The following is a 21,681-nucleotide window of genomic DNA, read 5'->3' as shown; positions in this document are numbered from 1 at the left end:
CTCAGCGACCCCGTAAAACAGAGTGATACACTGCTACCCCATTTGCCAGACGGGATCTGAGATGCTCAGATTGATTTTTCCCAACACTGCACCCGTGGAAACCCATGGACAAGGCTGAGCGCAGGTCTGCCAATCCCACAGTTAGACAAGAAGACTGTACTGATGCTCCAGTGGTCATGACGCAGAGATAAAACCAGCTCAGGCAAGTTGTGCTTCTGATGTATCTCTTCTTGACACCTGGTGCTCAAGAGACTCCTAAGGCTTTAGCTGCTTTTTTTTGCTAAATTACAGTGCAGTAATACCTTGAATCCCCATGTGTTCCTTGCATGAATATGCCCAGTTATAATTTACATGGGAAAAAAAAAAAAAAGCCCAGTGGTTTTGCTTCATGAGCTTCTGCTACAGCACTGCCCTCCAGGCAGCCCATGCTGACCACGATGCTTTTTGGTTTCCCAATTTCACTCGCTGCAAACTGACCTCTGGCTCCCTCCCTTCTCCCTTTCCTCCTCTTGCCCATTCTCTCCTCATTCAGCAGGCCAGCAGGAGCATGTGTCACAAGCCAGTCTCTCCTCTGTTGTGAAAAGCAGGAGACCAAGACATCAGAAGCCCTTACATGCAACCAGCACACGGAGGCAGAGTGTCATGGGCCAGCCACCCAACACAACCAAACCGCGGTGTGGGATCCTCTGGGAGAGAGCCAGCCTCCATGGCTGCAGCCTACAGGTCTCTGAGTCAGAGTCCAGGTTTTTCTGTGTTATCTCATCCTCTCTGGTAACTTGCAAGTTACAATATTTACATGCAATGTTGCAAAATCAGGGGAAGTAGTGGATTTGGTTTCTCCTCCCTCCATTACAAATCTGAGATTCTGGAGCACAGTTCTAGGTCAAGTGTAAAAACAGCAAAAAACACAGTGACCTCCTTAAACCTTTGACATGACAAAGCACCAGGTTTCAGTATTGTGCATCTCATTCACCAGACCTCTGCAAATAACTCAGGATAATCTCCTTATTCTCTCCACTTAAGTACTTTAACTGTTGTGTTCACTTGGTCTTGTCTGTGCCATGAGGTAGCACCTTCTTGTCCCAGATCTAGGGCTGCAGCACTGTAGACCTCCTGGCCATCATCCCACTACTGTTAACCAGAACAGCACCATTTCTACTCCATTTTGGTCTTCACCTGAGGAACCTCCATCAGAAAGTGTCTTCTAAGGAAAATGAGACGCCCAACAATGCACTGAACCTTCCCTTGCACTGCCTCCACCACCTAGTTGGTACATCTGCCTTGCTCATGTACCAGCAGAGTGGGAATTCCCTTCAGTATGATGTGCTGCTGGTATCCCTGGTATCCCTCTTTAATCTCCAATCATCTTCTTCCCCATGCTTGGAATATATTCACCTTTGCTCCTGCTGAGCCAGAAAATTTTCAGTAGATGTGCTCAGGCAACAAGAAACACAAATCTGCAAGAGTTCACACTGCTACAGTCAAGAGTTCTCACTGCTACAGTGAATATCTGCTACAGAGTTTCAAAAGCTAAAAACACACCATGCAACATGACCACACGTGGCAACACCTGAGATCTTTGCTGTCTCACTGGAGGCCAGGAGCAATGTCTGATAACAAACAAGGCCTACACAAAATTGGTGGGTCTGCGCAATTCATCTTTCCTCACTGAGGCACAGGGGTTCAGATGTTGTGTCATGGCCATGCAGAATAATTTGGTGGACCTCCACTTAGCTTCTCCTACTGAGAGTCATGGAACCACTCCTGAATTTACCACGACAGTTTGCCAACCTCTACCAAGAAAAACCAAAACCCAAACTGCAAATCTTGCTGCTGAAAAGAACAGAGAAACAAGAGCAGAGCTGAAGGCTGGAACCCTGAAGAACACACAGCTCAGAGCCACGAGATCACCCCTTCCTACTTACCGCATTTATTCAAAAAGCAACGTATTCAGAACAGCTCTAGATGCCAATATTTATGAGTTCTTATGGTTTCTCATACATCAGGGGCACATATGCATCAAAACTTTGTTACTGTGCTGTAGAAGTAACATTTTGGAATAACTATGGGCAAATTTAACCAGTCTGTCTCGGGAGTGCCAGGGCACAGCTGGTAATGCTCATCATGCCAGGCAAAGCTCCTTGCTCCCACCTGAGCATGTCTGTGACACTTTATTTTCTCTTCTGCGTTTGCAGAGATGTACATGATGGTTTCTGGTTAGCTCCTACCATTTAAATCCTAATGGAAAAGAAGCTGGAGAAGGATGTTTATGCAGCAGGCCAAAGGACAAGGCCATTGAAATCACACTGATGAGAGCACAGATGAAGAACTAACCTCTAGTTTGACTAAGTAGTCTACATGTACACTCTTAAATGCTTGGGTTAGTTCAACACTCATAGAAATTATGGAACTACAAAGAGGAGGAGTCCACAAACACTCTGCTTTCAGAAAGTTTCAGGCTATGTTGTCCTTTTTTCTTTTTTTGGCTATATTGTTTACCGCCCTTTGCTACTAAGGGTGGAAAGCAAGCATAGCCTTCAATTTTAACATCCCATTACCTGCATTTCTGTGCTGGCTCAAGTTTAGATGGAGCAAACCTGCCAGCTGGACCAAGGCCAGAGGGAAGAAAAAGAGAGTTTCAAGTGCAAAGAACCAATTTATCAGGAAGAAATCTTAACAACCAAAAGACACACTTCTGCTGGTGGATTCTATTCATCTGGGTAATAAAACCCCCGATACAAGGTAACCTAACAAAATACTATTTAGTGGCTATCTGATGTATCTCACAGTAGATAATCTTGAATTGCTAGTCTACATTTCACACTTTCTGGATAAACTTGGTGCTTGTAAGGACATGGAGTGCTGACATTGAATAGCCAAGGACTGCCTAGAGAACATCATCTTTCACTTGGCTCCAAAAGTATTTGAGCCTGACCCACACAGCCTGTCTTCTCCAAGACTCCACACACTGGCCAGCAAATGTCACGTGTGCTCCAAATATAGCCCCCTCCCCCGTGAGAGGCTGCAATACAGACTGCACCCAGCCCCGAGCGCTGCGCTCAAACCCACCCGCTCCCTTCACCCTACACATCCTCTCTGCACCTCCAAAAGCAAAAATGCAACAAATGAGATTCTGTCCGAGGTTTTGTGGGTGATTTTGGAGGAGGGAGGAGGAGAATAGGTGAGGAGCTGCTCTGTGTGCCTCAGCACCCCTGTGGGACTGCAGTCACACATACAGGTCACATGTGCCCCGACAACGCAGTGAGACACACAACAACACGCCAGTTTGCAGAGCACAGCACTGCTGTCAGTTCAACATCCCCTACAAACAAACAAATGATCAAAGAAAAAGGCAAGAAATGTGAGCCAGAATACATAAGTCTCAAACAAGACAAATCTTGGAGTTAAAAAGTATCAAATGGTACTGCTCAGGTGCAGGAGATTCAAAGCCATCCGCAGAGTATCTGGGCAGAGGCCTGGGACACAAGAAGCCCAGCTTGGAAGCAGTGTCCTTCTACAAAACCAGCACGTAAGCTTCAGCTTTGTCCAAACAACATAGAGAACAAAACTCCTTAAAGTCACCACTATCCTTTAGCTTACCTGGACAACTGGGTATTGGTAATCCATACAATACACACCATACATAGCCAAAGATCCTTCAGCTAAAGGCCAAATGGACACAGGACTGGAAGCTTCAAATCCGAGTCTCCGTCTTTCAGCCTTGTGGGAAGGACTCTGGCAGCCCTGCGCAGTGCTTGGCTCGGGCCTCTGGGGCCACTCAGGTTGACACTAGCTCAGCTGAAAATAAAAAGGAGCTGCCTGGCTCGGCACAGCTCGGCCCCTCTCTTCTGGGATCCAGCAAGGCAGCGCTCAACCATAGGCGGTGGAGGATCCTAAAATTAGAAATCCTCTACTGAAAACGGCCCTGCAAGCCTCGACTGAGGAGTGTCCTGCGATTCCCGGGCAGCAAACAGAGCAACTGCCAGGAAGAGGGGGACACAGGATCTTTGCAGCCACTGCTGCCAGGGATGGGAGGAAGCAAACAGCATTTAGGATCCGAAAAGAGCATATGTTCTGGGCTCTAGGTGCGTCAGAGGGAACACTCCCAATCCAGGACAGGGAAAAACATATGGGACTGTTCCTCCCCCACCACCATACCCTTCTTGCTGTCCTCTGCAGGGACAGGTGCTGGGATTAGCATAGTAAAACCCTTTGGTGTCAGGGAAGGAGGGAGGGAGAGGGGAGAAGGCACACTAGTATCTCAAACTGAAGGGATCCCTTTCACAAGGGAGCGTGTGCCCATATCATTTAACGCTTCTCCCTCCCTCCCAAGCTGAGGCAAGCAGGGACAGCTGCCGGAACCGAGGCTGGCGGGGGGAGCTGGGCCCTGCAATGGCCCCCACTGCCCCAGCCCTGGGCCGGTGGGTTGTCCCCCTCAGCTGTTCCAGTCAAACTGGGGGCGGCGAGGGGATTAACTCTGTCACATGGGACGGTGAGCAGCAGGGAGAAGGGGGCAAGACTGGGCAGGGCCAGTTGTTGTGCCCATTTTAGGAAGCTCACCCTCCTCATTCCCCGGGAGGAATCTGCTCCCTGACCGACAGGGACAGATGGGGAGCTGCCTGGCCAGCAGGCTCACCCCAGCAGCCTCACATGCCAGCCACGTTACCAGACATCCGAGGGTCCGCTGCTGATTCCTAAAGGATACACCGTGGCCAGGGGGAGCACTGAGGGGCCCTGACCTTCCACAACAAATTGCATGAGGTTTCACCCATCGCTACAGAAAAACCACCCCAAGATTTTTGTAGTGATGGGTGGACACTGGGCCAAACCTGGGTTCTCAAAGAGTTAACAGCCTAAGCCCACAAAAGATTCCCACCTTCTTCCAAAGGATAGCAGGGATAAAACCCCTCCCTCTGAGGTTTCAAAAATAAACATGCTACAGTGATCAAACCCAAGAAGGGCTAGCCAAATTTCCCCTACACACACCATTTTAAATGCATAGAGTCAGGGGATTTTTGCATTTCTAATCTTTAACTTTTCTGTAGTGCTGCTGTGCACCACTAAACAGCCTCCCTCAGCCTAGCTCTAGGGCAGCTGCCTTTCTATTGTCACTCATAATTTCCTCCCCCACAGAAAGAGTTAAACTTGAGATTTACTTTTCTTTATGACTTAAATATGTGGATCCTTATCTAGTACAATTTGCATGTGCAAACCTTTCTCATTCAGGTAAGTGGTGCCTAATCCACAGCCCTCCAACCCACTGGGCCCAGCAGGACAGCTCTTGGCTCATCCTCAGCTCCCACTGCCCTTTCCCTCTGAGAGCCTCAGGAAAGGACAGCTATGAGCTGGGTGAGTGCTCATAGCAGCTGTCGCCCACTCTCATCATCTTTCCTAGAGGCACAGGGCCCTCCTTCCTTACAAAAGGAGCATGACCAATTTGGGGAGTATAAAGCATGACATTTTCTACATCTTAAATAAATAAATAAATAAATAAATAAAAGTTTCTATAGCCATTATTTCTGTGTGAAGATTTGCACAGACAAAGAAATTAGTCGCCCATAAATGGGAAAGCAGCTATGTTTCTAGATTTCTTCACTGGGGAAAAAAGATGAGGCTCCCACAACGAACTTCCATCTCATTCTGCCTCTGGCCAACTTATTTCACCCCAAAGAGACCCAAAACAGCTTTCTGGGGCTCACCATTATGCCCCTACTTCCTCACCAGAGGGCTTTTTGGCTGCCTCTCAGCACTCCCTGCATACCCTGCCTGGGGGCACAGATAGAATCTGGTTTCCTCTGAACGACCAATACTTTTTTATTTCCACCTCTTTTCTGTAACTACATGTTCAAAAGGTGCCTGCCCTTCATTCTTTTGCATAGCTCATTACTATGCACTCAAGCAATTTAGAATCTCCAATAAAATCTTTTTATGAAAAGGCATTAATTTATACAAACCCAAAGACTTTTCCACAGCCTGTTTTTGCTACTTCACATTACTGCCCCAGGTTTTAAAACCAAATCCCTAACTAAGTTAAAAACTTTACATTATTTCACAATCCAGTTCTTGTCATTTCCAACCAGGCCTCAGGGAATAAAACATTTCCAAATCCTAGAACAGATATCTTCCTATCTATAAATACCCATCAAATGGGCAAAACAAAACAAGAAAGGGGAGCACCACCTAAGCTCCTCTGCTGTTTTAACTACAGATCCAATAAAATTGCCATGCTTTAAAGTTTTTGATGCAAACTTAAATACTGTGATTTAACCAGCACTAAGATATTCGTGTGATACTTTGGTAAAAAAGCATCACACTTCTTGTGTCCCTCTGGTAATTAAACGACAAAAGCTTGGTTTAAACTCACATGTGCCAAGGTGCACAGAGCAGGACTGTGCTGACCAGTAATAAACTACTGAATTTTCTGCAAGACTGGCCACAGGGGCTGGTTTACTACTGCACACTGACTTGCAACAAATATTAGCCAAATATAAGAGGGCGCTGCACTCCGTAATTCTGTTTCTGGATTAGTCCAACTACATTACCATGCCACCTACTATGCCCATGCATTTCCAGTAACACCAGTTAGGTTAGGTAACTGTTATAAAATCATAGCCTTGTTTCTGCAGGTGCTTACATTTATGAATAATTTTAAATTTACAGAAATATGAAGAGTGGAAAACATCTCCTGACACACAGAATCAGATCAACTGCTATCATACAACATCATCTTAACTTTTCATAAAATTTATCACACTGCACCTTAGAGCTGGGTTTTACAACTACACTGCCCCAGCCAAAAGGCTGCTCTAGAATATCTGGGATTTGTGTTCTCCAGCTTAATGCTATTCCTGAGCAATTTCTGTCTTTCCTTTGTTCTTGTGCCAGTACTGTCCTATGGCTTAGCCGTATTTTATTTTTCCCTTACAACTAACCTTCCTCATGTATTCCCTCTCTAACCATCCAAACAAGAGGCTGTTCCAGTCTTCTGTCACATGACAGGCTGGCTACTCCCCAACCTCTAGAAGCATGTTCTTGCACCTGATCTAGCCTGTGCTCATCTTTATTTTTAAAGACATCCTCCAGAACAACATCAGCTCTGTTTCACATTTCCAGCACTAAACTGCATCTTCTCTAGTCTCATTAGTACTTTCCTCTGCAGCACCACATCAGATGCTGTAGAACCTGTCTATAGTAAGAGACATCATCCTACTATGTAAAACACACATTATCAAAGTAAGAAAACTGGTTATCTTAAAAACAGACAGACTGATAAGGCACAACCAGTTTTAATGGATTTGTGTTGCCTTTTATCACATTCTTTCTTTTTATCCAAGCCTTTAATTAATATTTGTGTGCCAGCATGCAGCGGAGGTTAGGTCTGTATTTACTCAGATCATTCCCCACCAGCAATAGGTGGGAATTCCACTTCCTGTTCTCCAAACATATGACAGCACTCCTATTTGATAGATTAAAACTTCTATCAGATCTGCAACTGCATGAACCAGTTCTTTCACTCTCAGGAATAGGCACCCCCCTTCCCCAGGCACCCCTGCTTCCCAGCCCAGCCTACCTGCCCTAACTAAGGACTTTGAAATGTCCAGTGTGGTTGCTTCTATGGTGGGTTCATGCCCAGTAGCAATACTGCCCTTGCCCCCAAGATCAACTCAAAACAACAAAGACTGGTTCAATTCTGTGACCACAAGAGCATCCTCATTAACAACCCAATTCTCAACACTAAGTGGCCCCACCTCCTCCCTTCTCTCTAATTGTATTTTGAGAAACTGTCACCCATTTCCTTAGCAACACTTTTAAGGTTTAATTCAGCCTGATTTTTGGCAGTTCTTATTTCATCCCTACTGATTTTAAAGGCACAGCAATCTCTGCTGATAAATTCTCTTTTGTAAATTTGCTTCTTTTCTCACCTAACAACCTTTAAAAAGTTAGGCTAAAGTTTCTTCTTAGAGGGTTTTCCCCTTTACATATATTATCACTAATTTGTATCCCAAATGTGCCTCTGAAAAAGAAATTAAAAAAACATCCCAACCAACCAAAAAAAAAAGCCCACCAACCCCAAACCGCACCATTCAGGACTGCATTGACTTCATTAAATATATTGCTTCATGGATCAAAGCTTATATCATGATCATCCCATCCAAAGGTGGGGAGATGGAGGTTCCTAAACAGCTTGTTTTCCTGTAAAAGTCATAGCACCAATAATCCACTAACTGTGCCAACAACAGGTGATGATGCTACCATGACAAAATCTTTTGATCTGATAAATATTAGCAGCATTTGTTCTCCAAGATGTATCTGAAAAAATAAAGTTTCTCATACTAATATTTATCTCTCTAATGGTACTGGGAATAGTATAATTTTCAAGCCTCAAGTTTCTGTCTGAATCCAATCCTATGAGGGATTACAGCAGACTCACAGTACTTCCCCTGGGACCTCTTTTACCATGCTTCCCCGCATCAATTTGACCAGAAACAAATCCTACATTATCAGTATTACTCTGCTTTCTTCTTTACAGTCTACTGCATACAATACAGCCTATCACCTTTTACATCTAACCTATCTGAACCATACATAATCTTGAAAGCATGTTAAAACCATGATTACTATTCTTGCAGATTGATATTATCCCTATAATATCCAGTTTCATGTTCTGCACCAGTAGCTCTGGTTCTTGTATTAGTTATTTCAAATGCCAGAAGTCTACCAAAAAAACCACACAAAAAAATAAATAAATAAAGGCACTCTGATGTTTGCATTTATTGATCACACAGCTCCCAACTCTCTCAACTATCACCCATCTAGTTACTGCTGATATTTATCAACATTTAATTTTGTTTTTTTCCAGCTCCTACCTAGCCATCACTCTTTCTAGAGATAGTGTTTTACATGCCACTGTAGCAGTATTTACCTAATTTTCCCCTTTCTGTGTACTAAGCAAGGCATGGAGATTACACAAGTTTTTCCCTGTGTTCTCAAAACTTAGTACTTTGCTTCACATGCAGTGCTCTCTTTGATGTCTGGAGACAGAGGAATATTTTTGGGAAATGCCAGGACCACAGCCCTGGGCTTTGCTTTGCCTGCTTTGTTCAGACTGTTTATAGCAAGCATGCTAAGTCACAATTACATGTACAGCTATAAGAACATAATATAGCCATACTCTCATGATGCTTGAAGTGCAGCCACAGAAGTTCCAGACATTTAACACTTTTTTTTTAATTGCTAAAAACTGTGGTACTGTGAGGACACAGCAATACAGCATGGAATCTGAGATATTTCCATGATACATAACCATTATCCCACATTGATCTTTACCAAGAAATTACACCAACAGTTTCATTTTATGAACTACATTTATAAATCTTTTGCATAATTTTCTGGTCTCCAGACAAATTAATCCAAGCCCTATCTAGTTACTCCCACTAAAGGGCTCTTACCTCTGCTGAATCTAACTCTTCATCGCTAGAAGCCTGGCTGATGCTCTTCCTCTCACCCACCAAAAATGGCATCTTTAACAATTAGCCAATCACTACATCTGCTAAACTAGGTCATCAGGGATCTGATGAGCAGCTTACAATATGTCTCTGCTTTTTAAAGACTGATGTAAATGTAGGAAACATGCCAGCAAGCAAGGATGCATTTTCTGGCTGGGTATGCACTGATTTCCATAGCAGCTAAATAGATCAAGCAGCTCAGCCAGTTCATACTAGTGTTAGACAAACAGCACCAAGATTACATCAACAGAGCTGCAAGAGATTCTCATTTTGCACCAAAGCAGGTCCCATGCCCTGAGCACAAAGGTGGCTTGTGCTCACTCCAGGTGAGAATTTATACTGGCAAGTCCCCATTCCTCTCTCTAGGGATGCAATTTTTGCTTGTTTGCTGGAATGGATGTAATGGTTTTCAAAGAGCTGTGTGATTTTCCTTTTTCTTCACAGATTTAATATCACCAACGACTAGAAAACTTACTTATGGTCTAGGTGTTATTCTGACCCTGGAATCATAAGAGATTCAAGTGGAGAGGACATAAATGTAAGCAGAGCACGCACAGAAAAGCTCAATATTGAAAAATGGCACGCAGAAGCAAACAGGACAACACATGGGTGACTGCAGAAACCAGATTTTTCTCACGTTCCAGAAACCTGCCAGTTTTACATAGATGTTCTGATCTCAAGAGCAAGAAGATTTGGTGGTGGATCAGCTGTGCAGGTGAGTGAATAACTCAGCACCCAGCCAGTGCCTTCTCTGCAAGTGAAACATACTAAGTAGGCAAATGTCACAGATCAGGAACAAGATACATTAAAGCAGAAATGAAACCAGCAGTACTGGGGGATGTGGAGTAGCAGCAAACCAAAGTGTGTTGGATTAGCATAATAAGGACATCACAGGAAAGAATTTGAATGGGTTGGTAAAGCCATAGGAGCCATTTCTTGCCTGAAACCCTATCTGATTAGTTAGTGCTACTGAATCCTCACATTCATTAGGATTAGTAGTCCAAAAACACATTAGCACAAATGAAATTACCAAAAATACACTTTGAATCCAAGAAAAGTAAAAGCCCCCTGGCAAAAGGCCCAAGGAACCCAAAGCTAAAGAGAGGAGCAAAAAGGTAAAGCAGCAAGGATTGCCCCATCATACCCGCTGCTTCTGCCAAAGAAATACTCCAGGCAGACAACAGAACTTCAGTCATCACACATCCAGTTCTCACGGAGAAAACACACAAAAAAAATGGAGACAGAAAAATCCCAAAGATAGTACTAAATAAAACTGGAGCTCTGAAATAGCTCCTGGTCATGTCTTTTCTCCCCCAGGTGCCAGAGATCTCCCTTTTCCATCTTTTTCTGCCACACATTCTCCATTGGCAAGGCAATTTACTTAAGAGTGATAGAGTTTGTTTGCATGTGCCACTACCACTCTAAACACTCTCCAACCAAGTTCCATAGTACTGAAACTGATCTAAAGTGGCATAACAACACACACCCTAAATTGTGGGCATAAGATACCTGCAGCCTGTTTCTGCCCTTGAGTCTTCACTGCATCATCTACACATAGCTGCTAAATATTAATGGTTTGTCTAGACTGGAAAACTAGAACAGTTTTAAAAAACAATTACAAATACACAGCATAAGAGGAGAACAGATCAGAATTAGAAGTCATTACTTCTTAACTACGGCTTATTTTCAAAGCCTCAACAAACTCTGCTTTAGGGAAGGACATGGGGAAAGAAGGCAGAACAATAATACTAAGTCAGTCTGCTAAAGGAGCATATTGCAAGACCACTGTCTGCTGGGCAATTGGCACTTTTTATTTTGTTCAGCATTCTTACAGCCATCCAGTAGAATGGTAACATTAGCAAACTCCAGAAACCTGTGCACCAAAGGGGACTCATGAAATCACAAGCCTGGATCTTCTTCAGCCAGAAACCAAACTCTTCCAATGCCCAGCCTACACTGTCACAGCTGTCAAGAGAGACAGACAAACACTCTTGGAAGTACAGATCCTGCCCAGGTAACTTCAACTGCCAGACAAGGACTCAAGTTAATTCCGGTGAGCTAGACTGTCCAAAGTCCACCTCTGAAATTACTACAAAGGAAAAATGTTAGGCAGTGATGAACATTCATCTGAAGTTTGAAAAATCCCTTGTCAAAAGATTGTGTTCCCAGAACTGAGGTTTTATTCGTGACACTAACGAGCTGGCTCCCATCAAGGCAGCTTTAACAGAACAATAACTCACAAGAATCTATTAGTGATTAAGTTGCAAAATGAACCTGCCAGTAGTCTTGATACACCAGCAGCATATAGAAGACAACGACTTCAGCATTCCTTTCTACCCCAATCCAGTGCTTTACAGGCATTACAGAAACGTTTCAATTATAAAATCTTGAGACAACTCCAGAATACCTGAATATAACATGCAGCAAGTCCAAAAGAAGCTTCTAAAACCAGGTGGGCTCCATCACCTTAGTTATTACCAAAGGCTCAGTATCAGTGTAACAGGGGGAAAAGAAAGCATACACAGACTTCCCAGAAAAAAATTATTTGTGTCTTAGGTCTGGGCCTTCTTTCAAGGAGAATTCTAAATACTTGGCACTGCTTTAGGAAGCAAATAAGTATACTTCTGGGCTAAGACACTTGATAATGAAGGTGATCATATCACAGCTTTCTTCAGGGACCACTTATATATGCACTGATCTTGGTAATGCTACATGTCCATCAAAATGCTTTTTGCTCGTTACATGAGAAAACAAAAAGGTGTCCAGATGCCAGAATTTCAACATCAAAGACAAGGAGTCTTCTCTTGGTAGTTCTCTTGGTAGACATTACTGAGAGCCACACTGCCTTTGAATATTCCTCTGGGGGCAGTGGACAAAGAGGAAGCAAAAAGAATAGAGTGAAGGCAGTTTTCCTTCACTTCAGAAGCTGTCCCAGAACCCCAGTCAGAGAAAAGTTTTGCCCATTCTGTCTGTCACGGTCCCACCTGGTTTTTCACTTAACAAGCAGCAGCAGTTCAATTAGTGGATCCTTAAGAGGACAACAGGGAAATCCAAAAAAGAAAGATTTGACTCTTCTAGAAATAGAGCAGCTTAAGTCTCAGCATTTCTTCAGATCTATGCTAAGCCTACAAAAATTAAGGTTAATTCCTTAATTAAAGAACCACCTTCCTAAGAATAAATATTATTAAAAGTCACCAGATGGTAGTATCAGACATACTCTCACCAAGTATTTTTAATTGAATGAATCACAAACTAGGGCTGGACCACACTGACGATTCCCAGGCAGTGTAAGCACAGCTCTGCCATTACCTCAGAGCCACCAGCAAGCGGCCAAGTGGGGCTGCTGGAAATGCCACCTGCATTCCCACTCTATCCCAGCAAACGGCTCATGGGATAAGCCACTTCCAACAAGGGTTTGAGCCAACACGTTCTGCCCCTCCTTTGCCTGGGGTGAAGGGAGAACATGATCAACCACTGCAGAGCATTTCAGAACATGGCTGTGTGTCTTACTCATCTAGCTGAGCACTTGCTTCCTAGCAGAGACAGTTTTGGTATGGACTTTCCTCCCCAGCTCGCCTCCCAGCTTATCAAATTGCCTCCACGTGACAAACCAAAATAGAATAAGGTGCTTGTTCCAAGTTAACGAGTGGCCACACAATAAATTATGCTAGTATGAACTTAAATTTATCCCTACTTTAGAGTGGTATGGCTTCCCAGCTACACAAACAAAAGCAGAATTTGGGGGAAAGGTTTCCTGGGACAGCATTCTGATGTTCCAACATAGGAGCAAAGCACTCCCTGCCCAGCTTGGTGCAGTAAGCATAGCAGAGCAGCTGCCCACATTCCGTAACAGTGTAAGCAAGAGGCAAAAAACACCAAAAATACTAAACAAAATTCTTAATTGAATCAAAGTAAGAGAGAAATAAACAGGCAGCACTGTCTATGTGTGATAGCTGAGTTTGAGACTGTATTACTGGTAGGAACTGAGGAATTGGAGAACATCATGTAAGCAGGATCTTTAGCTGCCACAACAGCAGGTCACCAAATAAATCTCAGGAAGTCATCTGGAAACAGCTCCAGCACAGTAATATACAAAATATGACACTTTCAGCATAAATCTGCAAAGCTAATTTCATGATAGAATTACATCTGTCCATCAATTTCTGCAGGCCTCAGTTCAAAATCTAGCCCACCTGCTCAGCTTTAGAAGATGAATCCTGTTTTTTCCCCCATTCATGTTAAAAAAAAAAAATAACAATCCCAGTCATGCAACTCAAAAGAAATTCAAGAGCAAAATACCAGAAGTGCTGCAGTTAAGAGTTTGGTGCATTTGCTGAGTGCACAGAAGGGATCCAGAAATAGCATGCAAAGCTGAGGTCTGGCAAAAATGATGCAGTTTACCCTGAAAGAGGAGAGTCAAGACAGGCTAAATGAATGGTGACAGCAGCAAGTCATGCTTTAATGTAGGGGAGGACCCCAGGGATTACTCATCTGGAGGCAGAGGTGCTAGTTATTGCTGTGTCCCTTCTCCCGTGCTTTCAGTAGAGAAGTATAAGGCTGTGGTGGAGAACAGAAAGAGGTATGTTAAGACTATGCCAGCTCAGAGGCAAGAAGTAGTCTTCACATCACTTTCTGCCTCAGATTAAGACAAAAATAGTAAAAGGCAGAAACCAGCTACATTTTGACTGGGATTTTTGAAACCTATCTAGTTTTAAGGAAGCAGGAGAGAGAAAAATTCTGGAAATCTTTTTATTCTCACACAGAGTTCCAGGACATGGGCACAGAGGTCTGCCATGGGCACTTAAGATAACTGCCACCCACACTTCTCCCCAAGAGCCAGAAGAACAGAATAAAAGCTGACATGGCTCAGTCCATAGCCCTTTCATGCAGGCTAGTTTCAACTCCCAGAAAGTTCTAAAACAGGCCACAGCAGCTGAAATCTCCGGATGACAACCACTGAAGGCTTGCTCTGCCTTCCACTATCTGCCTGATCAAGATACCTGCTCCTCTGTGACCTCTACAAAAATCACTCATGTTCATTCACCCTAATCTGCCACACTATCTGCATTGTGTGTCCCAAAACCATGCCATACAGATGGTTTCCTGGCTCCCATGAAAACCCCTATCTCTGCCTTCTCTCACTATCAAGAAATCTCCACCAAAGACTTGGCTCATGTTCTCTGCACAACTCTCCAGTTACTCTGCAGTGGGACTACTCTCACTTTATGGTAACAGGGCTACTAAGGCAAAAATTAACTGCAAGCCCTCTGCATTATCAGCTGGGATATCAGCAGCACTCAACCTTCAGCCTCTGTGGCTTTACAGGTCTCTTAGCATGAATTTAAAAGAACCACGTATCTCAGGCTAGAGATTCATGCATAGGCCAGAGTTAAAGTAGGGCAATACTTAAGCTGCATCTCAAGCTCACATTGTAATGAAGCAAAAGCAGCAACTTCAAGATCTGAAGGGGCACAGCAGGCACACTCCTGCAACTGCTCTGAACTAGACAGCTTCTGAGAAACTTTTGTGAATCTTAAAAATCTAATACAGCATGACAGAGTGCAACCTGTTTTAGCAGGCAGATCCAGCTGCAGCATCATTTTCACATACATTACCAGCTTCTCAGTACAGTGCTGAGAATGAGACCCTATTCTGCAGCACAGAACGTAGTAGATGTGCAAACACTGTAGGAAGCAAATTTCAGAATGGCAGATTGCCAACACCTCTGGGCAAATAGAAGAAAAACAATCAGTGCCACCCAAATGCCCCAAGATTGTCAGCAATGGAACAGGAAAATGTGTAACCACCATCAAGACAAAAACAAAGAAAATGACAGTCACTTTTCAAAAGGAAAAACACCCATGTTTTCTTCACATTTGTTCCTGGCTTACCCTCTTTGTAATTATGGGACAAAGGTAATATCAGCCACCAAAAGTCCAGCTGTCACATTTTGATAATTCAGTGAATGCCCACACAGATCTAATTACCTCAGCCAGTCTACATGCCTGAGACCGCATGTGGCCACAGCCATTCCTCAGCCTTGCCCTGACAGAAGTTTGGAGAGTGGAAGCAACAGCAGTGCTAGGATGATCAGATGTTTTTTAGAGCGACCAAGGTTAAAGTACAGGGACAAGAAGTAGGGAAACAGCTGCTCTAGACCTAGAGACAACAGAATGCTTAAAAACCTAGAAAAATAATTAAACAAACTAATGAGCCATAGTTAGCAAAGAACCACAGGTCAAGGCAGATACAATTCCTCAGCGGGGGGAGAGGTGAAGAAGAGGAGAAGCCCTCCCATATTGGGACAGAGAGAAACCAAGTTAGTAGCTCCACAACAGAGCTGTGGCAAGGAGAGGAAAAAGGGATATATCAAGACAAGAGGTGATTTATTCTTAAGTTTCAGGGCTGGAATAAGCAGCAGATGATGAACAAAAGGGAACGTCTGTGGTGGATCCAGACAGGAGACAGAAGTGGGATGGCAATGCCACAGGGTTTGTTTTGTTATTGGTTTTGTTTGTTTTAAAAGGAAGTTAATAGAAAAACACCAGCAGCTTAAAATGCTCCAAGCACACAGCCTGCCACTCCTCGTAGGTTATATCAAAAATTCCTGTCTTGTAATGAGAAGGGTTTCTTGGGATCCAGCAGCCCTCCAACCCTTCACCCCCAGCTGGGGGGCCGAGGGGTTCCCGTATCAGCGGCTCGGCAGCACGGAGCTCCCCACGCTGGCACCGGCCGCCCGCCCAATTCAGACCTGTAATCTCCCCCGACTTTGATTTAATGCAGCAATTACTGGTAATGTGGTTTGAAGGAGATAAATGCCCAGTACAGGGCTGGCTGGCACTGACGCTCATTTCGCTCATGATGCAAGAACAGTTTTAATTAAAATCCCCTTTATGATAAAGGAGCTGCTTGACTGGATGTTTCTGTGCAGCCCTGATACGGAGCCTCCTCCAAAGCGGATTAGAAATCAAAGTTTCCCTCTTCTCGCTACTGGCAACACAAAAATAGGGAACACTGTCACCGTGTCACCTCTCTACAATTTCCTTAACCCTAGAAGTGCCGGGAAAATGTCCACGTTTCCTTAAAAGCAATTGTTACTTCCTTGTCATGGCTCTAAGTGGTTTTCAAAAACTAAGCACAAGGGCTGCTTCAATTGGAATGAACACTCCTCTGTGATCCCAACCTGGTTTCCCCTCTATCTGGTTTAAAAGGAAATCACCTTGGCCACTTCTATGGCAGACCCACACTTACAGCCTGCATTCTGGCAAGGAGAGATTTCAGCCCCATAGTGCTCTGGCAAGGTGGTGGGAAATCAGAATTTGGCTGAAAGGCTGGAAAAGTAAAAGCTTCTGCAGGGTGAGGCAGAGCAGCATGGACAGGAGAGAGAAAAGGAGCAACACTGCAAGATAAAGGCATAAAATTTGGCAGAACAGTCAAGATCCCAGCATAGACGTGTTCCAGAAATGATCTGTCGGCTCTTGATCGAGTTACAGCAAATGTAGGTGCAATTTTGGGTTGATTTTCTTCTTTACACTATAGGAAATAACAGAGATGAATACATTAAGCACTGCCAGTTTCTATTGCAAGTGCCAGGAGCAGATTGTCACAGTGAGAAATTGGCCTTGTGCATTACACAGAAAAGGCAGCACTGGGTTTGGAGGCCTGCAGACAGTGCAATGTGAAGATAAAGAGCCTCAAGTCTGAATGCGCATTATTCCTCTCCTCAAGCCAACCGAACACACATAAACATAAAGAGGTTGATTCAAGCAGCTGAATTTCTCTGTGACCTTCAGAATATATCTGTGGGCCATGGGACTACCCAGGCCCTGACACAGGTTCCGGTCTTCTCAGAGCATGTGCCTCGTCATCTGAGCAGTGCTCCATATTCCCTGACATCGTCTTCTCCTCCAGTGATGGGATTCTGCTCCAAAAACCCTTTTTCTTTAACATAAGAAAGCAATTTCAAAGTGGCTGTCAAGTTCCATGATTCCCCACCCCCTTCAGACAGCACAGTATCAAACAACAGATGAAAAAAAAAAAAAGAAAACTCCTGACAGAACCAGGAGGGATTCAACACAACAGCATAACAAGCTGACTTCACAGGAGACTGAAGCAGCAGACAGCAGACCACCAAATGCACTGCTATGAATGATGAAACCAGCCTTCAGGAGAACCTTGCTCCTCAACAGGATGAGCAAAGGGTAAAAACACCAGGTCAGAGACAGCAACACGAAGATTTACTGTGCTTTTTCTGGTACACAAGGGAAAAAAAATGAAACCAAAAAAGGCCTGGTATAATTAACAAGATTAAAGGGGGATTTAGGATCAGGACAGAAAAGCAATGGGCCAGATTGATCCTTACAGGATTAAAGCTGGAATCCTACTAAGAGTCCAGTGGTTGAGAGATCAACGCAGTGTAATGGGATTAAATCAACATCAGCTTTTGTTTTTACACAACTGAACCTCCAGCGCCTGTATTTTTACTGCTTCAGATAAGCAGCAGAAAAGTTGACTGGTACCCACAAACAACCAGGGCACAGCACTTCCCCTTTGGCTCTCTCAGGCAGAAGAGCAATAGGCAATGCCACTTTCAGAAATAAAGAACAAAAATCTTGTGGTTTATTACAAATTGTCCAAAAAGCCAAGAAAGCTGAGGATTTACCAAAGCCTGTGTTCTGGCCAGCCCCACATTAACTGGTATCAAGTGTGGTGGGATCACCCAGGCCTGATGGATGGGGAAGGCAGGAGGACAGTCCCAGCTGCAATCAGACATGCTGCCAATGGGCAATTAGATTTTGATATTGTCTCTTGCCGGCAAGGAACAAAGGACGCAGTATACTCTGCAGAACACACCAGCAAATACATTTAAGACAAATTGTCGCATGTCCCCATTGCACAACAATATCCAAGAATTACAAAAGTGAGAAAAGCCTCTTTCAGCATGTATCATTTGCATTACAGCTGGTGCAACACATGCAGGCCAGCTGCACTTCTGTTCCCCTGCCCCGAAATTTCCAGCGCTTGTCGGTAATTTGAGTTGGTAGCAAGGGGGAGGGGGAAACAGGACAAGGCTAGATATTCTTTCTAGATATGTAAGCTATTTTTAAAGTTTTTAATTCTTGTAGGAGAGAAAGCCACGCATGTTTAAATGAGAGGGTATCCATCACCACCACACTTGGCTGAAAAGGGAAGGGGTGTTTATTGCACACCTGTTCGCAACAGCTAAACAGCTGCATTGAGAAGCAACATTCCTTATGCAAGGAAAAAGCATTAAAGGATCTCATATTTCTGCAGCACTTCTCAGTCTAAAAGGTGTTTAGAAACAGCAGTTACACACACACTGTATACACTCCACCCAAATTTCTTCTGCAGAAGAAAATTTTCCCTAGCACTAAAATATAAAAACGCCAATACCACCCATTTCTTAAAAGATGTCACACCTACACGGAATGGGCTTCTCCTTTTCAGCTGATTGGTTCAAAAAAAGTAATCACCATTCAGTGCTCCTCCTCAGTCAAGCAGTAGCCAAAATCCGAGTGTAATAAATCAGGGGGAGGGGGAGGGAAAATAGCTGGAATGACTGCTGGATCCAACAGGCCTCAGAGCAAATCTGCTCTGCAGTGCTGCTGAGATGGTCCCCATGGAGCTATGCACCCCATTTATGTTGCACCTTTCTGAGAGATGTTTTGTCTTTACTCACAAGAGTTCTCCAACCAAAAGGTATGTAATGGATGCAAGGAGACATCACCATCATGATTGAGGGTGGAATGAAAAAGAAGACCATTACAACAAAAATGAAAAGTGAAAAAATAGGAGCAGACAGTTCTCACTGCACATTTTCTATCTTCTAGCCACGTACACATATTTGAATTCCAGCATTTTTTCTGCATTTAAACTTTGTTTCAACACTATATGATTTATAAATTGTAAAAAAAATGTACAGAGGAGTGTTCTAGTATCATCCTATGCCAGCTCCTTAAATATCATGAATAATAATCCCTAAGAATATCTTTAAAAACTGTCATCTGGTCAAAATATTTTCACTTCATTATTGTCTTATGTCCAAGATTCAATCACAGCATTGTGTGGGGGACAGCATCTTTCATTTTAGGCAGAAGAAAAACTAACTGCCTTCACCCTGGATTCAGCTTCAGACCCAAGAACCATCTGGTAAAAAATCAGCCAGCACATTGTGCAGGCAGTATATTAGTCATGAGACACAGGACTCTGAGAACAATGAAACCTAAATTTAAGGGACAGACGAAGGAAACTTAATTACTTGTTTAAGCTTCTTCACAGCTTTGAGGAATCTTTAACATTTTTAGCAAAAGAATTTAGCACTGGAGGGCACAAAGCACATCCTCAATGGATTTCTTAATTTTCTGCAAGTCTGTTTTCACTTCCAGTGTGGAAGTATCTGCACTGGTCCACCAGCACAGCTTGCCTCTCCAGTGCATGGCTGCAGGGTGAATCACATTGCCTTGGGCACGGGGTACCCTCCACAGCTGTGGTACTGCAGAGACAGACTGCAGTTCCTTCTCCAAACTGACATCTCCATACAGAGAACGGTTTTTCTGACCCCTCGACATCACTCAAGCTCCTGCTGTACCCAGTCGCCCTTGCTGAAGTATGAAGGGATCTTTTCCAGCTAATTGCATAAGCTGTCCAACCATACTTTTAGTTAAGCATGCACACATACACAGTTGTTACCCCAGTGACTGCTTAGAGCTGTGGCAAAAAAGCCACCCCAATTCAGGTCCAGTCAGAGACCTTTCCTATAAGATTGCCATTACCTTGGTGGTCAGGACAGCTCTGATAGACTGGAAAGCTGGGTGGAGAGAAACCTAATAGGCAAGTGTAGGGTCTTGTACCTGGGCCAGTACAGGACCTACTAGAGACAGTTCCTTTCTCCCACGGAAGACCTGGGACTCTTGGTGGATGACAACCTGACCACCAGCAGTGCGCCCTCGCGGCCAGGAGGGCAACTGGTAGCCTGAGGTGCATCAGAAAAACTGTGGCCAGCAGGTCAAGGGAGCTGATCCTCCCCCTCCTAGCTGGCCCTAGTGAGGCCACACCTGGAGTGCTGTACCCAGTTCTGGGCTCCACATTTCAAGAAAGACAAGGAGATACCACAGAGGGTTCAGTAGATGCCACAAAGATGATGCAGGGTTTCTGGACCATCCCATATGAGGAGAGACTTCAGGAGCTGTGCCTGTTTAGTCTGGAGAAAACTGAGAGAGGATCTCATTAATGAATGTAAATATCTCAAAGCTGGATGCCAAGAGGTTGTTGCCAGACTCTTTCTGGGGGTGCCTAGTGACAGGATGAGGAGCAATGGCCATAAACTAAAACACAAGAAGTTCTACCTCAGGATGAACAAGGATTTCTTTACATTGAGAGTGGCAGAATATTGGAACAGGCTGCTCAGGGTGGTCATGGAGTCTTCTTCTCCGGAGACATTCAGAACCATCTGGACATGTTTCTATGTCACCTACTTTAAGTGATTCTGCATTGGCAGGGGGATTGGATTAGATGATCTCCAGAGGTCCTTTCCAAGCCTAAGAATTCTGTGAAAACAGTAAAGTTCCGTCACAAATGGAATTAAGATTAGCAAATAAGCACCATGGGAAGTGCAGGAAACACAGATGTTCAGTTTCAAATTGCTATTATCTGTACTCTTCCTCAAGCTTTCAGCTGGAAATCACAAAGGCTGAGGTTTATTCTCTCCTTATTCTCTTACAGTTTATTCTCTTCCTTCCAAGATAAACAGGCTGTTTTGTGAAAAACTAACTTAAACAGGACCCAGCCCCTGTCAGTCTTCCAAGACTTGGACAGGCTTACCGCAAACAGTGTCCCCTGTGCTCACCACTGTTTGGACAGGTGGGAATACAGCAGTCAGGCAGAAGAGCCACTGGAAAAATACACCAACTAAGAAAGTCTACATCCCCCTAATTCTTTTGTTTAGGCTCATCAGAAAAGGGAATTCCTGAACATGACGGCAATGTGCTGTACACCTGATTTACACAAAACTGGATAAAATCACTGTAGCCTACAGAACAGTGCATTCTGATCCTGAATCTTCATCTTCTGAAGCCAGCACCTTAATTTGAAATGGTTTCTCTTTTTGAACTGCACTGGGCTTTCTTGTCCCAGTAGTGACCTTGGCATCTCCCAT

At 43.9% G+C, this 21,681-nt stretch overlaps 1 protein-coding gene across 8 annotated transcripts in view; it reads right to left on the bottom strand.

Moving 5' to 3' along the window:
- RBFOX2 (RNA binding fox-1 homolog 2) overlaps positions 1–21,681 on the bottom strand; it is a 164,089-nt gene that overhangs the window by 81,000 nt on the left and 61,408 nt on the right. The gene's annotated exons all lie outside the window — the stretch shown is intronic.

This window comes from Zonotrichia leucophrys, chromosome 1A (genome assembly GCF_028769735.1).
Source record: "Zonotrichia leucophrys gambelii isolate GWCS_2022_RI chromosome 1A, RI_Zleu_2.0, whole genome shotgun sequence".
In the NCBI taxonomy this organism is placed as follows: Eukaryota; Metazoa; Chordata; class Aves; order Passeriformes; family Passerellidae; genus Zonotrichia; species Zonotrichia leucophrys.
The sequence above is the reverse complement of the archived record's forward strand: the minus strand, read 5'-3'. Positions and strand labels throughout refer to the sequence as shown.